This window comes from Natator depressus, chromosome 4 (assembly GCF_965152275.1).
Source record: "Natator depressus isolate rNatDep1 chromosome 4, rNatDep2.hap1, whole genome shotgun sequence".
Lineage (NCBI taxonomy): Eukaryota > Metazoa > Chordata > Testudines > Cheloniidae > Natator > Natator depressus.
In genome coordinates, this window is record NC_134237.1 from 8,173,746 (window position 1) to 8,192,019 (window position 18,274).

The 18,274-nt window shown below is 45.3% G+C and overlaps 1 protein-coding gene across 1 annotated transcript in view; it reads right to left on the reverse strand.

The window, feature by feature from the left end:
- Window positions 1-18,274, reverse strand: part of EPHA5 (EPH receptor A5) — a 375,690-nt gene that overhangs the window by 34,407 nt on the left and 323,009 nt on the right. The gene's annotated exons all lie outside the window — the stretch shown is intronic.

Below are 18,274 nucleotides of genomic sequence, written 5' to 3' on the forward strand. Positions count from 1 at the left end.
ATGGGAAAATGAATTGGACAATAGGGGTTCAATAGAAGAGGCGGGAAACAGCTACCATTGCATTGGTGCCATAGTTTCTTGTTTGGCCGGCTCCCACTCAGACACATCTTCTAATCTGGTTCTTGTTTACTCCAGCTAATTTGGGGGCATATTTTGAATCAATTATATGCCCCAGGGAGCAGTTACTCACCTGAGTAATCTCATTGAAATCGTCAGGACTGTTTCAGGGAGTAAGTGCTCTGCAGGGGGAATTAAGGGTTCCACAATCTGGCCCTAGGAAATATGAAATTAATTATCTCTGTCAGGGTCTTGGGGGTCGTATGTCCAGACCCATTAAGGTGGACAGTTCTGTCCTGTTCTGCCTTTCACAGGCCCCTAAATGAATTAAGATGTGGGTCCTCCTACCCAATATCCCCTCCACCTGCGAAAAGCCTCCTCTACATGTAACAATAACTAACCTCAAGAAGCTCAATAGACTTGAGCCTGGAGATGATAACTGAAGGTGAGAACATGTAGGGAGGACAGCAGGCCATTGGTGACACAGATGGGATGTGAGTGTGTGCGCGCAGAGCCCTGTGCACCTGCAAGCATAGGCCGAAGGGAAAGTATCTATAATTGTCACCTCAGACTACTCGGGGGGGCTGAGACTTCATATGTGGACTTCTAGTAACAGGGCATCTCATGGGGGGGGGAGAGGCATGTGGGGGTAGGGGTGTCATGGGTAATGCAGTGACCTAATGTGTTAGGTTCACAATTTGCGTAGGCCAACCGGGCCTAACTGCAGGAAGTAGACAGGTGTCACAATAACCTAGAACAATGAATGTTGATGGGAAAAGGGAGACGAAAGAACTAAACTAGTCTAAACAGAAAGGACTCCTGCTATAACTCAAGGACTGTGTTCAGATCACTCCTGCTAAACGAGAAGTATGCAACCAGAAGTCAATGCACCAAAATTGGTGTGTCAGCAATTAGGTGTAACCGGTGAACCGTATGAGGGGATGGGCTATTCCACCTACCACTCTCTTGGGGTGTTCTTAAAGGGCATTTTGTGGGGCAAATACAGACAGCTGTGGATGGTGGCTAGCTGATGGCTGGGAAAACAGAAAGGAGTAAGCTTCACCATTATGGTTGCCTCTCCCACTGTCTCCTGGGATCCCAGATCTACAGTTACACCGTTGGGCCTTCATGACCCTGATCCTGAGAGATGTTCTAAGCAGACCAGGACAGAGAGAGAGAGAGGCACTCAGATGACATTACTACTTTCAGCTGAATCCCAATGACCAAGTGAAATGTGAGTCATTGTCTCCCGCAGTTCTATTCCTTTCCTTCCCCACCTTATTTTTTCTCTTTCCGATCCCTCACCTTTTTCCTTCTGTCTAGTAACAGCGTGGCCAAGACTGTGTATTTAGCAACACTGCTGTAAGCCTCTGACTAGAATGAAGGAGCTAAAAGCAATACAAGTCAGTGCAATGCTGGTACAAGTTTTCCAGAGGGGCTAATAAGACCATGTGCCATGCTTTTGTTTTTCCAGCAGGTAGGCTGCAATCAAGACACAACACCACAGAAAGAAGCTGCATTTTCTTTCTTTCCTGTGCTTTTTTCTCTTCCTTTTGAATGTGTCCGTCTTGTTGGGTCTTCTAGGAAACGGGATTGGACTTCAACAATGGCAGCCCAAGGCCATCTCAACTAACTTCCTCTCTTTTGCGCACAAAGGATAGTTATTACCATCTTTAATACCCCCTAAAAGACTGTCAAATTCGGGGGGTGGGGGAGTCCCTCTAAATAATCTCTCCAGCCAAAATGAATGGAACAAGGGATGTTGTTAAAAGGAAAGCCTTATTCATAGAATCATAGAACCATAGGGTTAGAAGGAACTGCAAGGGTCATCTAGTCTAACCCCTGCCAAGATGCAGGATTTGTTGTGCCTAAACCATCCAAGATGGCTATCAAGCCTCCTTTTGAAAACCTCCAGCTTCCGACCACAACCTCCCTAGGCAGTCTGTTGTCTGTTCCATTGTGCTGCTGTTCTTAGTTAGGAAGTTTGTCCTGAGATTTAATCTAAGGCTGTGTCTACACTGCTCTTTTGTGGTTAAAACTTTTGTCGCTCAGGGGTATGAAAACAAAAAAAACCAACCACCCCACACATCCTGAACGACAAAAGTTTTGACAACGAAAAGCGCCGGTGTGGACACTGCTTCATCAGTGGGAGACACTCTCCTGCTGATGAAGCTACTGCCCCTCATTGGGGATGGTTTTATTTTGTCATTAGGAGAGCTCTCCTCCATTTACCATAACAATTAGCTGGGTTCCTGACAACGGACTGTATAGACAGCCACAACATTATCCTAGAACTTGCCGGTGGTTTTGCTGTGAGAAATTTAAATCCAGCTGATCCCCCAGGACTTTTTCAAATGTTTCTTATGGTGGGACATTGGTTTCTCCTTTGATTGGAATAGTGGTCTATCACTTATTCTCAGCCCCTCCCCATCCCACCAGACATGCACCTCTAATCTCCATCTATAATTCACATGCAATTAGCCCACTTGTTTTTAGCCAGAGATTCCATCAGATGCCCCTTGCGCAAGATTTCCAGTTTAATTCTGATGGCAACTCTGGTGCTTGTAACAAAGCTGAAGATGAAAATTCAAGTCCCCTTGACTAATCAGAACCCAAAAGGAAGTGAGCAAGGAACTGCTGCAATTTACTCTTCTCTCCTGCATCAATATAGATCAGTTAATTAGGAAACCTAGACACAAACTGGCGTTAATTTGTCTTTTCTGCCCCATGGGACCATTTTCACAGCTGGAGGTCACTTGAATTAAAATATGTTGATGACATTTATTCAGAAAGCATCAGGAACCCTCTACACTATTGGAAGGATACAGACTATACACTCACAACCAGCATCACTTTAGCTACTATATGCCATATGGGCTCTGTAATCCCATAATGACGAGAGACAGGGCTGTTCAATGTATCTTCCTTAAACCACTTGACTTTTACTGTGACTTATAGGTGTGATTAAATCTAGCATGGTCTTCACATGCTTCCAAAAATCAGAGATATAGTCAAGCTCTACAGCTGACAGCTTGTTTTTGATGCACTATATAAAAGAAAAGGAGTACTTGTGGCACCTTAGAGACTAACCAATTTATTTGAGCATAAGCTTTCGTGAGCTACAGCTCACTTCATCGGATGCTCACAATAAATGATGCAATAAAGCTCACAAAAGCTTATGCTCAAATAAATTGGTTAGTCTCTAAGGTGCCACAAGTACTCCTTTTCTTTTTGCGAATACAGACTAACACGGCTGTTACTCTGAAACCTATATTTATTATCATGCCATCTCCTTGGTCCCTTAGTTTTATACAGCTTCACATAGCTCATACGCTTCTGAACAGGGATTTCTCAAATGCTTTCATTATACCACAGAGCTAATGGTTAGTGATTCTGCTGAATCTGCAAGAGATAATTATATTTGAGATTGTTTGTCTGTGGGAGAGGGGTGGAGGTTATGGCTGGTGGGCAAAATGTACAACTTGACCTTTTTCCCCCATAACAGAATTAGGAGTTGAGTGCAAAGTTAGCCAAGGCAGACATGGGTAAACAGTGTATTGGACTTTCTTCTATGGTAATTCTGCATTCAACCAGTAGGCTAGAAATTCATGCCTCTGGTCTGTCTGTCTCTTGAAATGGCATTTTACTCACTTGTAATTTGGTTAACTGTTATCCTGAGTCAAAGAAATACTTACAAGTGTGCTTAAATCCCATTGAAGTCAATGGCACGTAGGCAACTGCTACAAGTTAAGCATGTGCTTAAATATTTGCTTGAATAGGGATGCTTTCCTGTAGGAAGACCTAAACAGCGTATGTGGAAAAGTGGTATTAGGAATGAATTTATTCATTTTCTGTTGCAATTAACGGTTTCAAAAAGGAAAAGGCATTTACTGAACCGAAGACAAGGTCAAATGATGCTCTTCATTTCATCTCCCACTTCCATCCTTTCTGATTGGGAGCTTGGATCAGATCTATCAATCCAGCTCCCTCAGGCATTTCAAATACTGCAATATCTAGGTGGGTGGTTAAAAATTAAGAGCTTCATTAATATGCAATTTCAAAGACTCTTCTTTGTACTGGGACACTCACTTGGTGAGTGTCGCCACATGGAGGGAAGGGCTGGCCTTGTTTTCTTGGCACTCATCAGCATCGTGCAACTCCCTTTCCCACAAGAACAGCACACAGCAGTTACCATGGTCTTTGCAACTGATCAGGAGACACTTCTCAGGGCAGATCCTCAGCTGGTGGAAATGGTTCTCACTCCATTGACTTCAATGGCGCTAGGACCATTTCCACCTGCTGAGACGCTGAGCTTGAAGTCCATTGGCATTAGATTAGGCCCAAAGGTCCCAGATACAATAAGATATTTAAGTATTGAAATCAGTGAGTTAGACACCTAAATGCCTTTGAGGATCTGGGCCTATGTCATCAAGAAAGTTTATTCGGGGAGGTGTAGAGGACTCAATAGCATCCCCCCCGAAATATTGGTTGGTTTTGTATTTTATTTTTTTAAACTTACCCATTGCTCTCCATTACATTTCAGATTCACACACACATACCCGGTAGCTGGGTATAAATACAGTTGTCTGGTATGTGTTCCAATAATGCTCAGTACAGAATTAAATTAAGGTGTTCTCACCAGGGCAGAACTGCTGTCAATAACAGCTACTATTTAAATTTGCAATCAAAGAGGTAAATAGTAGTGACCTGAGATTGTGTTCCTTCGGCTCTTTAAACCTTGAATGCAAAAAAATGTACAAAATTAAAACAAAAACAACAAAACACTGAATCTCTAATTACCCTCCGTGCCCTCATCCGCTGTGCGGCTCCCATGTGTGAATGATGCCACGCGATGTGCACTGGGATTTTTTCTCCTCTCCATAGCAGGACTGTTCTCAATATGAAATTCAAGAGCACTGAGGAGTTCTTGAACACAGGATCTAAACCCCAGCGGCATCCCTGATTTCAGTAACTAAGTAACTACGCATGTAATCTTTGTCAAGGCTTTCATTAAACTCTGAGGGCAGTTGCTTCCTTCTGTTTCAGGCTCCTGAAAGCATTTCACTTTCAGCTGTGATTTGAATTTGCTTACAAGTGTACAAAATGAATAATCAACAGCTTTCAATGGACCAGGGTAAACCCTTTTGTTGGTGGGGGCCCCTTTTATTAACATTTCCCCTTTGATATTTACATCTGATTGTGCCTTTCCTTCTTGCTTCTTATTTTCATGCAAATAAGGCCTGACCTTTGGCACTTGATATGTTATTAAAAATGCACACTTGGAAGCATGTGTATCGTAATTAGAGAAACTTCAAGGGTTGGGGGGGGGTGAGGGGGGAGCAGTGAGGAGCAGCATTAGGGGTGGTTAAATTCTTTTCCACTCCAGTGTTGCAGAGGCACAGAAATGGTTCTCGTTTATTCTGCTGGGCTGTAAAGCGCCTCCTGGAAACTGAAGCTTTTTCCAACCACGCCAGTAAAAGAACGTGGTAAAAGTCTCCCTCACAGATTTAAAAGCAGGGTGTCAGAGTTGACTACATCTAAAGGGGTTCTGCAGTGCCACAGGGAGGAGGTTGGTGAGCATGGTTTCATTGCAGCACGGAAGAACTGATTCGCTTGTCACGACATTAATACACCAGGTCAGATTCAGGTATGGAGTGGCTCAGTTGTCCAGGTGTTCTGAATTAATGTATTGGGTCAAATTCACCCCGAATCATTTACGTGCCACAGTCATAGAAGTCTGAGTTAGATTCTGCAGTGACAAAAATGGTGCACGTGATTCTCAGCTCACACCAGGGTTTTTTGTTTGTTTGTTTGTTTTTAAACTGGTGTTACTCCACTGGCTTCAGTGGAGTTATTCCTGATTTACACCAGCATGGAGAGGTCAGTATCAATTCTTGTACATGAATGTGGGGGGTGATTGTCAAAGGAGCTGAAGGAGTTAGGCACCCAATTCCTGTGGAAAACCAATGGGTGCCTAAGTCTTAAGCGCCTTTGAAAAATCAGAGCCATGAATTAGGCTCCAGACCCTCAGGTGCTTATTTAGCATCCTTTAACTCCCACGGGATCCTTTGAGGTCCCGGGTCTAGCAGCTTTATTGAACACATCCTATTCGGCCTGTTCCTCACGGACGTCAGAAGCACAACTGCTGCTGACTTTTGGGGTGCAGGCTCAAACTCTATGTCCTGTTCGGAAGCGTCCCTGTCCTCATACAAAGCATGGGACAGATTCGTTAGGAGCTGTCTCTCTCTTGCTTGTTCCAAAGCCGATGAGGGGAGCAGGGTTGGATCATTAAAAAGATGTTACCTGAGACCTATGTTAGACTTTTCATTTCTTGACTCTTTTCCCCATATACAAGGGGTCGGAGAAGCCCACTCTTATGCTGCCTGCGGTGATTGGTGAAATCTAAGGACAAGACTCACAGCCAACCGGTCTTCAAGTGTCATCTCCTCAGGCCCTGCAGCAGCCTGAACATGGAGACACAGACAGTCCCCCTGGGTACTCCTCTCTGTCTCGCTACCCCAGGTGAGTGTCCGTTTGTGACAGATGGCCCCTTATACCAAGGATTACGGTAATATTCTGGTTAGTCCCTGTCCCAAAGGACCAGTCACTTACCCCAGGTCAATTGCACCTTAGATTTCACACCCAAAACAACAACACCTGGAGTCAATCCTATAAGAAACTATATAAAGATTTATTAAATAGGAAAAGGAAACTTGCGGGGAGGGGGTTTATCCCCCTCCCGCCATGAGCTCTGAGCTGCAAACTTGCTGGTGGGGAGGAATCAACTTTCATGACTCATCTTTGGGGACCAGGGGGGTGAGGGCAGAACAACGAAGTCTTTTTTCCTCTTTAACATCCTGCAATAGTCTGTCTTGTGTCAATGGACCCTTCCTGTTGGGAAGGATGTAACACCTTCTATTGATGATCTGAACTTCACACTTTTTAATGTTTCTCTCCTGTCTGACGATTGGAGGCTCACATTACAACCACTCAAATATTACCTCACAATATGGGATGCAGATGTTATAAGTGAGATTAATGCAGGCAGCAACTCACAAGCATACAATAAAGTCAAAACACTAAACACATTCTTATAAGTCTAATGCCTATTTTAACAGTATTAACATGCGAGTCAGACTGATTCCAGCTAAATTTCTATCAGTGTTCAATTGAGACATGGTGACTTTGGCATGAGCTGGCACCTGGTCTGCCATCATCACACCCATGATCCTTTGCCACTCCTTCCTGTCCATGGCACCCATTCATAGGTCTTGGAGTTCAAGTTCTTTTCTCCTAAAACTTCTCTTGGCAGATGATTTCCATCATATCCTCAGTCTTCCATGTCCTTTCTTGCTGTCCGCTTCCTTCCATACTTGCTTTGCTTGATTCTCCTACTAATTCACTCTATAACCAGGATGACAAGAAGTGGACTCAGCACACTGCCTTGTGTCAATGCCACCATCACTTCAAACCTCCACGGAACTCCAGGTATTGTTGCCACCTTACCTCTTGACTCGTCTATCCCTCGCACTTCTAGAAGTCCCACTCCTACCACCTCAGTACTCCAAACATCAGCTCCCATGGAACCAAGCCATATGCTTTCTTCACATCAATAAATACACTGTCCTTTCCGACTCCTGTCTCATTGAAGATATTGTTACATGCCCTTCAGCTTGAAATACTTAAGAGTTCCTAGTTCCATTCCCATTCCATCCCCCAGCCCACACGGCCCAACTTTCATGGAATCTCAGAGCTTTCTTTCAAAATCCCCAACTCCTTTCTCCCTTTGATCTATCTTATCACGTCAATAGGAATATCTCAGGGCTCCTATGTATATTGATATGCAAAACATTCCACATGAAGACATGGAAATTGCTCTAGGTTCACAGTGGATTCACCTGTTTATCAGTTTAGTAGCCGTGCGCTTCCTGATTACCCCCTGTAACATCAGGACAATGGCAAGGGCTTGCTTAGCATAAGCGGCTCATTAAAATGCAGTCAAGATGGGAGAATGCTTTGTGTGTAAGTTTCTTATAGTTTTACTAATCCTGATAGAAAACCATGGGGACACAGATACGTCTCCGTTTGCCATTGAGCCGTCTAGACTTTTATTCGGCTGCGTGAGTTGATACAAAGGGCTTGGCTGCTTCATAGGGTTAATTCTCATTCAAAAACTTCACATTACCAGCTAGAGCAAATGAGAAAAAGGCTTTTCTTTACCTCAGAATGATGATTCCTGAAATAAAGATAACCTTGTCTTGTGGGACCCGCCTGCCTGTTTCAATTAATGCTGCTTTTCAAGATAAAGTAAACAATTTAGCATTTAAAAACCCCACCACCTGAAATGTGTTTCCTTGAATTTGCAATCATAAAAATGCCAAGCTTTCTCCCTCCCATCCCCCCAATTTATCAGGCAACAAACAAAAGACTCTGCTGAGGGATTTCGCCTCTGTATTTGCACTAGCTGCCAGCTTTGAAGGCACTGGAAATGAGCCCCCTGGAAGTCTTTAAGAATAAATAAAGGCGGGAATAGGAATTTCCATAGACTCTTTTACAGCCTGCTAATGACTTGGGTGACAGGTCTGGGAAATGCCATGTGTGCACTTTTTATTAGATCCTGTACCACTCACCTAAGTCAACAGCTGTATTGATTCACATTTGCGCAATTGGGGGCAAATTGGTTTTCAGTCAATATTAACAGGAGCAGAGCTCAACGGAGGAAACTTGTACCAAACCCCCCCCATCCTGCTCTGAATAAAGCAACAGCACTATCCAGGACTGTGAGGAGTAGCGGCCCCTCTGAGCGGTGCCACATGGGCAGAGGGGGCCTTCTCCATGTGGAGATCTTCAGGTCTGCTTTACTGACTGCTTCCTGCGGGGCTAGACCACACCTTTAGGCACAGGAGGCATGGACTGCCCTTCCCCAAAAGGCACTGTGACTCAGACCCCCGCAAGTCACAATTCCACCTCTCTCCTTGTTTCTAAGACAGTAGTAGTAATTTACTCCTGGCCAAATGGCAGGTGAGTAGTGGGGCTCTGCTTATTCCCTACCACTCCCCACCCAGGGTTCCTCCAGGATGCAGCGTCTGCTGACTCCTGCGTGGCCAGACCGCAATCCCAGAAGCCCATGTAGGATGTAAGGCTGGGGTGTTCTCCTTCCTTCCTTCCTGTAATCCGAGTCCCAGTCTAGTCCTAAGTAACTACAGCCTTCACTCTTGCCTGCACAAGGCAGAGAAACACACTACGCAGAGAATGGGAGCCCTGGGAGCGCCACGCAGAACTGCCCGAGCACCTCCCTGCCATCTAAGCGGAGCCGAGTGTTTAAACAGGGGTCAAGCCGCACAGGGAGCTAATCATTGGAGTAGGTGACATAGTGGCATATTCAACCCAGGCAGAAACGCAAAGCTGTCAGTCAGCCGTAAAGACAACATCTCCTCAGAGTGATAGGCGGGGCAAGGTGATGGAGACGCGACAGTCTTCACAATCGACAGTGGGTTTAGAGCTCAGGAAAGGTACCGGACTGACACCCTGGGATGCTGGAGTCCTCCTGTGATTCACAGCAGCAGTTAGAGGCCAGACCAAGATCACAGCCACGACCAGGCTGTACATACACATACAGAGAGAGAGTCCAGGCCTCATTCTCAGATGACAGGAGGGTAAACAGCGGCACAGAAAGGTGGAGTGGACTGCCCAAGGTCACATATAAGGCCGGGAGTAGAACCCAGCTCTCCTGGCTCCCACACCAATACCCTATCCATTAGGCCACACAGTCTTCAAACTATATCATCTACCCTGTGGCTTATTGTGCTCATCCAGGACATGACTATGTAAGCCATCAACCCAAAGCAGAGAAAGACCAAAAAGAGACACCTGCAGAATGGGAGAGACAGAGGGCCAGTTGCTCCCATTGGACAGCACCTTACTCCAAACATTCCTACTGCCTTCCAAGGAACCACTCCCGAGATATTCAACGTGAATGAGTGTGTCAGAATACGGCCCTGAAAGAAGTCCTTTGCCCTATGCATGGTGAAGAATTGCATCTACCTGCCAGCATCGGAATAGAAGATTTCAGCTTCTTTACTTTCCCCTCTCAAACCTAAATTTCCCCCTTAATGGGATATTAAAAATAATGAAAAAGGAAAATGAGGGGAGTTTTAAAAAGCCATTATAATTCCGTTTTTATGCTTATTCTATTCCTGCATGCCAGCAAGTGGATCAGAGCAGCTTTTATAATATCTAGGGGTGTTTTTTTTTTTATTATTATTCTTAACACAGAGACTGGCAATACATCATGTTTGGAAGCACCCTCCAGAGGCTGGTAATTCTGATGGAGTTTCCTTTTTTATCGCTATTAGAAAAGGCTTGTAACAATTTTGTGGAGTGTCTTTGCATCAGGCTGCTGCAAAGAAGAAAGCCAGCTTCCTTGGCACAGCGCTTTATGTTCCTACTTCCTGCAGTTCCAATCACTCCCAATGAAGAACACACAAAGCCCCAAATGAGTTTAGAAGTGTACCCATTACTTTTACCAAGCATTTTCCTGCAAAACCCAATCGGGATAGTCAATAGCTATTGGTCCACTTGTCACTTGTAAAATTATTTCTCTAGCTAATGTATCTAATTCAGTTCCTTGTTTGCCAAGCACCGCAGATCCACATCAAGTGCTGCTCAATGTTATTTTTAAAATTCTCTGCCCAGGGCCAGATTGGCAGCAGGGCTGAATGCTCAGCAGCTCCCATGAAGGTCAGCTGCTTAACTGGGAGCTGAGTTCTTTGAAAATCTGTCTGTATACACTATGGGCCAGATTCTGGCATCCTTACCCCTGTTAAATACGACCTTACTTGGAGAGTGGCCCCACAGAAATCAATGCAACTTCATGCAAAGTAAGGTAGTCAATGTGCAATACATGAAATAGCTCAACTAAAATGAGAAGGGTAAAATCCTAACCCTACTGAAGTCAACAGGGTTTTGACATCAACGTCAGTGGGGCTAAGATTTCACTCGAGTTGTTGATTAAAAGAAAACTACGGACAACCAATTCCACTGAAATCAAGGGGGTTACACCAGTGGAAAGCAGGTGTAAAGATGTAGGGAACAACATCCACCGATTCTGTGCATGGAGCAAAGGTGCAAGGAGCACAATGACATTTAGGTCACTTCCATGAGTGGTTAGAATCGACACAAACTAAAGGAAGAAGCTGTCAAGTGGCAAACTTGATCCTTATAGGCCTATGATAATAAAGTCAGTCACACTCCCCTTCTTGGAAGGTAAAAAGATTCTGGTTTTAATGAACACCAAAAAAGGGTGATGATAGCTTGCTGACAGGTGAGAAGGAAGCACATTTCTCAATGAGACTAAGACAACTGGATCTCCTTGTTTAATGTCATTTGCCATGAGGGAGCGATGGTTAAAGGCTTCCCGATCTTATGCACATCTCCCAGATGCAGGCCAACATGAGCTGAATAATAATAATAAAGGGGGACTGTCAACCCTTAGTCAACCTGGATCCAGACCTAGATTCCAGCAAGGTTTCTAGTGAATTCAAGAGAATTATTTCCTGGCCATTGTGTTGTACCATTGCTTAGGACAGCAGCGCCGGACTTGTTCCCCACAGATAAAGGATTTGTTCATCTGAAAGATCTGGGGACAAATTCTCGTCCGAGATCTACTCATTTGCTCTTGACTCGGAGATCTGCAATTTCAATCAGTTTATATTACGGTATCAGCAAGAGGCCTTGATGGAGATGAGTGCCCCATTGTGTCAGGTGCCCTAGGACAAAAGAGACAGACCCTGCCCCAAGGGTTTACAGTCGGTACAGACAAGACAGAGAATGCTGGGGAAAGGAAACATCCTTATTCCCATTTGTAAAACAGAGAACAGCACCAGAGGGTGAAATTCTGGCCCACTGACTTTGAGGCCACAATTATATGAGAAGCATTATATAAATATTATATAAGGGCAACAAAAATGATTAGGGGTCTAGAGCACATGACTTATGAGGAGAGGCTGAGGGAGCTGGGATTGTTTAGTCTGCAGAAGAGAAGAATGAGGGGGGATTTGATAGCTGCTTTCAACTACCTGAAAGGGGGTTCCAAAGAGGATGGCTCTAGACTGTTCTCAATGGTAGCAGATGACAGAACGAGGAGTAATGGTCTCAAGTTGCAATGGGGGAGGTTTAGATTGGATATTAGGAAAAACTTTTTCACTAAGAGGGTGGTGAAACACTGGAATGCGTTACCTAGGGAGGTGGTAGAATCTCCTTCCTTAGAGGTCAGGCTTGACAAAGCCCTGGCTGGGATGATTTAACTGGGAATTGGTCCTGCTTCGAGCAGGGGGTTGGACTAGATGACCTTCTGGGGTCCCTTCCAACCCTGATATTCTATGATTCTATGATATCCACGCAGCTCAACAGGGGGGGCTGAGCACTTTCGAATCTGGCCATAAACACATTTGAAAAACCGGACCTGAGCAGCTTCACGCAGGAAATGTGTGGCAATGTGGGGAATTGAAGCCCAGTGCCCTGAGTCCAGTCTAGTGCCTTAACCTCAATCAACCGTCCCCTAAATCTTTCAGTTTATCTTTACAATGTCTGATTTCTGCCGCCGGTTGTTAATTCGCTCTTTCCCCTTTCAGTGGGTACTCACATGAGATTGCTGTTGCTGTGTAACGTGAAAAGAAAAAACCTGCAACCTTCTGCAAACTATTTTCTCCTTTCTTCGTCTCTCATCTTATCCAAGGTTCAGCTCCCCTATTTAATCTTCATGGCATTTATTATACATACAGACCTGTAATTTTTTTTAAAAGGTTGCATTCTATAAGTATCATCTAGATATATGGATACCTAATGAGAAAGTCTAGGCACCAAAGAAAGCAGCTGAATTTTCATAAATCATACGGCCAGGAGGTGCCCACTGTGATCACCTAGTCTGATCTCCTGTACAACACAGGCCATAGGACTTCCCTGAATTAACTCCTGTTTGTGCTACAGCACATCCAACAGGCGTAGGAGGGAAGAGAAACTGAGGCCCAGTCCAGTGCCCTACCCACTAGACTATGCTGCTTTCTCAAAACTAAAGACGCCACGAATTAAACCCAGGGCCCAGAGTATGTACCGTACAACTGGCCTACATCCCCATGCAGGCCATCTTTCAAAGGGATCAATAGAACGGGCACTGAGCTCTTTAGAAAAATCAGTCCTTGATTTCAGAGCCTAAATGGGAGCTCTTTTCCTGTGAAATATCTGCCCCCAGCTGTAGGTGCTGAGCACTTGAAAATATGGCCCTGAGTGCTTTTGTAACTCGCTCGAAATGAAGTGGCCCAATTTTCAAAAAGGAGCAGCGTCCGCGAGGACAGCGGGAGCTAAGGGGCGCTGAGCACTTTTGAGAATCTGGCCTCTAGCCTTCAGCCCCAGGCTGTTTCAGATCCATAGTGCGGGAGTGTACCGGGAGGGAAGTGGTGGGACAAAAACCTCTGTAGCCCTGTTAAATTCACCTTTCTTTTCAACTTGCTTCCATTTCAGTAAAAACCATTATGTAGTATGGGAGGACTGAGGAGTTATGCAGAGCAGTGTGGAGAAATTCCTGTCAGAAAATTCCTTCCAAGTTATTTTCCTCAGTTACAGGAAAAGTCTTCCTCCCTGACACTGCTGTTTGCTCAGCAAGCCAAGAGCAGGGAGGAGAGCACTTCAGATACTGTGCAATTGGAGCCTGATCCTGCTCTGATTCAAATCAATAGGGATCCCCCCACGCCAACTTTAAAGATGAAGGATCCAGGCCTCAGAGAGCATCTTGCAGGCAAGGGCCCCCAAGCACATTACAGCCACGAACCAGTGCCTGAAATGAAGCTCACAACATAGCGGTGAGGCAGGTAAGTGTTGTTATTACTGCCCCCATTTCCTGGGCGGAGGCCCCCATTTTGTTAGCCTCTCACAGAAAAGGGAGCAAACAGCCCAGATGCCCTAAGCCCCAGAACCAGTATTGACTCCCCTCTACCCCACAAACTTAAATACACACTTCCCCAGAGCTCCATCCTTGGGGGCACCCTGGGTTTACAGTTTAACTCTTTAGGGGGAGGTGAAGTCCGTGGGCTCACAGACTTTGCAAAGATTTCTAAACAGCTACGATTCACTTAGCGCGCAAAAAGCACAGATCCCGGCAAAACAATGAAACACGTACCTGTGTTTCTCTGCCTCAGTTTCCTCACCATTCTTTGGGCAGCATCCTCTAAGGAATGGACGATCCTTCCTCTCCTCCTGCTATGACTTCTTCTGCAGAACTCAGTCTTTCTGATCTCTTTTAAGGGGAGGGGGGGCTGCTAGATCTGCTTTTATAACCTTTGCCAGGTGACTGCTGCTAAGTTGCCACCGCCTGGAGTTCAGACTTAAACAACTGGTCCGGGCTGGGTGGTAGCTATTTCTTTGTACTGGGTGGTAGCTTCTTCTTCAAGAGTGCTCATCCAAATTTAAGGGCCTGCTGTTGTCAGCCCTCTACCACCTTGGCATTTTAGTCCAAAGGGGAGGCAAGAATAGAAAGATTAAGAAGATTAGTAAGACCTGCCTTACAAGCAAAATGGAGTTTGCAGCCTGAAACAGACATGCAGAGTGCGCAGTGTCATCCAGAATCCCTAAGCAGCCCACCGCAGCTCTAGCAGGTTTAAAGTGCATCAGTTTTGATTTAGTGACAACAACTTGGCTTTTGAGGCTTTGGCCATTGACACTGACCAGATGAAGGTTTTAAACAGCGGGGGGGAAAGTTTCCCCTATCGAATGCGTGTCCCGATGGGGAGGGGAGACAGGTGTGGGAGAGAGTCATTCTCACTTGCTCTGCCTCGTTCCATAGCATGGGAGAGGGGACAGAATGCAAAAAGCTGGGGAAATACACAGATGTCTCTAGTTAGGTTCAATGCGGTTCTCCTGGCTTGGCTGGTGGGAGCCCTAAAGCCTGGAGCACAAACCCAGCCTGACTTGGCTTCCTTCTGGCAATGGGTGATGTTAAAACCAGCAGAGAGGCCAATGCAGTCATTTGGGGAAGAGCAGAGGGAGCACTGAACAATAATATTGCCCTGCTGCAATGGTGCATTTGGTGCTAATGGTGTGTATGTGGGGGCGGGGGGCAGATCCCACATCCACCTGCCTGGGAATTGTTTCACCTTCCTTTGAAGCATCTGGCGCCGAACGCGGTCGGAGGCAGGATACTGGGCTAGATGGACCATCGGCCTGATCCAGTCTGGCAATGCCTGTGTTTCTCTGCCCAAAGCAGAGAGCTGGCTCCCACGGGGAGGGAGCCTCATTTTATTCATCTCTGTGTGATTATTTGGCATGAGCTTTCTCTGACAGTGAGTCTCACTGTCTTTCTGCTGCACGTCTGAGCGGAGAGACGGACACAGTTGACTTCAGAAACAATGGGAAATGTATAGTGATTTGGAAAAAAAATTAAAATCTCTCTCACCGTGTGACTAAGTGAGCCAATCAAAAGTTACAGAGTGGCAAAACAAAGCAAAAAAAGGGGAGACCGGGAGAGGCAAAAGTATGTTTTCAGTAGATTGTATTGATCACAGAAAATTGAAAAAGAAAGCCCACAAAAATAATCATTTTCAAAACCGACACAACAAAAATGATTTTGAAATTTGACATGACTTCTTTCTTTTTTTTTTTTTTTTATCAGTTGAAATGATTTTACTGGTTCCAACTCTGGGGGAAGAAATGTCTCTGTTAAACAAACAAGCTGGAGTCAAGGGAAGTGAAAAGTAAGGACTAGGAAAGAGGTGGGGGCTGGGCACCAGAACTGGGGTGGGTGGAATCTCTGTTCAGTTTTGTCCCACGCCCTGTGAATCCTGGTTGTCGTCTGTTGCTCTCATTCACCGACAGCCACCCCCAGAATTTCGTGAGCCACTGTTCTCACTCACAACTACACATACACACATGCTGTACTGTGTGAGCTGCTGTTCTCTCTCTCTCTCACACACACACACACACTGGTATGAGGCAACATTCTCTCTTATACAAACATGCACCCACAGTATTGTGCGAGCCGCTGTTCTCACACACACAGCCACACACACAACAGTGTGTGTTACTCTTGCAATCGAATAACCACATTGGATACAAACCCATAAGCCAGTGCTGCTTGGGGGTCCATTGCCAGGCACGTGGGAGCTGATTCTCTCCTCTCTCCCCCATGGGCTGGCTGCAGCGGTATCCATTCGCAGGCTGCCAGGACCCTCTGCAAGGCTGGGCACAGGAGCAGAATGCAGGCACCAATGGTGCAATACGCTGTGGATCTAGGGGTGACTCCCCTCAGAGCACAGGAGATTTGTAAGGCATTCCCCCTTCCAGGCCATAGTGTGACATTAGCTTATATGGTGATTGCACCCTCGCTTTTCAGGGTGTTTAGCTGGAGGCTTTCTGCTTTTCCTTGTATTGCTAAAGCATCTCTCTCCACCAGGAAGTCCCCATCTCTCTCTCTCTCTAGATACCTGTGGTACTCACCTGGCCCCTTTCACAGTCTTTAGTGTATCTATCCTCCCAACACCCGTGTGAGGAAGGGAAGTGCTGTTACCTCCAGGAAGTTGAGGCACAGATGGTACAGCCCAGATCCACAAAAGTATTTAGGCTCCTTCCATTGTTATCACTTGACCACAGGCACACAGGAAGCGTGTAGCAGAGCAAGGAGCTGAACCTGGGTCCCAGGCTAGTGACGATACACAGATGGTCTCCAGCCCTTTAAGCACCTCAAACTAAGAATTGCTCTGATTCTACTGTGTTCAAGGGCAACCACAATGATTTACCCTGAAAAAACAACATGCTGCCTATCTCCATAGCATTTTGGTTTTACTGATTCAAAAGTAGCTGATGGTTGCATGCCATGCCGTCTCTTCTGGTAGCCTTGCCAACTGAGTAGGGTGTGGGTGTGGTGTGAACTTCATATCACCTTGCATGATTGGAGCTGCAGGTGGGGGGAAAGGAGCCCCCTTGCTGCCTGAAGGGTGGCAGGAATTCACACGCATGCTACATGCTTTTCCTGGAGTAGCTTAATCGAGCTTTGTCCTAAAAAGGGCTATTGGCCCTATTCAGAGTTCATTGAAGACTGCCATTGACATCTATGGGCTTTGGCTCAGGTCCTATTTGACTATCAAGTGTGCTGACTAAAATGGAAGTGGGTTCAAATTCCAGACAGAATTACTGAGAATTAAGATACGATCGGTGGGAGTGTTATAAATAGCTAGACAGATACACAGCACAGTATTGCTAAAGGAAAACATTACAAAAATTAAGAGGCAGGTACCTCTTAAAATAAGGAGATTGTCTTGAAAATCATGAGATTTTTTTAAAAGAAAACAATAAATGTGTGGTTCTTTATATTTGCTTAGTGGTTTCTGAGCCTCTAGGGTTCATCTGTTCAGACTTTTCTCAGTAACCATAAAGGCTAGAGATTTATTTTTCTTTTAAATGAAGTCTGAGATTCTCAGGGAATCACAGGACTCCAGGAGCTGAAGCTTTGAGAAAAACAACTATCAGGAGACTTGGGATAAATATCATGAATTCACAACACTGTAAGCAAGTCAGCGAGAGGTGAGTCTAGTGTTTTGTGGGACTCATCGGAATTTATGAGTAGAAACATAAGAACATAGGTATGGCCATATTGGATCAGATCAATGGTCCACCTAGCCCAATATCTTGTCTTCTGACAGTCACCAACACCAGGTGTTTCAGAGGAAATGAACAGAACAGGGCAGTTATAGAGTGATCCATCCCCTGTTGTCCACTCCCAGCTTCTGGCTCTTGGAGGATAGGGACACCCAGAGCATGGGGTTATATCCCTGACCATCTTGGCTAATAGCCATTGATGGACCTGTACTCCGTGAACTCATCTAATTCTTTTTTGAACCCAGTTATATTTTTGGCCTTCACAACATCCCCTGGCAACGCGTTCTAAAGAACAGCACACAGTATTCAAGGGGTGGGCATATCATGTATTTATACAGTGGCATTATGATATTTACTGTCTTATTATGGATCCCTTTCCTAATGGTTCCTAACATTCTGGTAGCTTTTTTGACTGCCACTGCAGATGATTTCAGAGAACTATCCACAATGACTCCAAAATCTCTTTCTTGAGTGGTAACAGCTAATTTAGACCCCATCATTTTGAATGATGAGTTGGGATTATGTACAAAGTACCAACAGCGTGAGCGTGATCCACATCAGGATGTCACTGTTA